The sequence below is a fragment of the Syngnathus scovelli genome, unplaced genomic scaffold (genome assembly GCF_024217435.2).
Source record: "Syngnathus scovelli strain Florida unplaced genomic scaffold, RoL_Ssco_1.2 HiC_scaffold_89, whole genome shotgun sequence".
Lineage (NCBI taxonomy): Eukaryota > Metazoa > Chordata > Actinopteri > Syngnathiformes > Syngnathidae > Syngnathus > Syngnathus scovelli.
In genome coordinates, this window is record NW_026061673.1 from 32,501 (window position 1) to 32,706 (window position 206).

The following is a 206-nucleotide window of genomic DNA, read 5'->3' on the forward strand; positions in this document are numbered from 1 at the left end:
AGCGCGCGGGCGCTGTGGAAGTAAGTACATCCGCTCCTGGTACCTAAAAATTCCTCCAGCGGCGGGCCCCGGGCCTAAACTTTCTCCGGGCCGCGCAACACGCACTTTCCGCCGGACACCGACGGAGGCAACGTCCCCCTCCTGCGGTGACAAAAAAAATCCACCCCTGGTACCTAAAAATTTCTCCAGCGGCGGGCCCCTGGCCT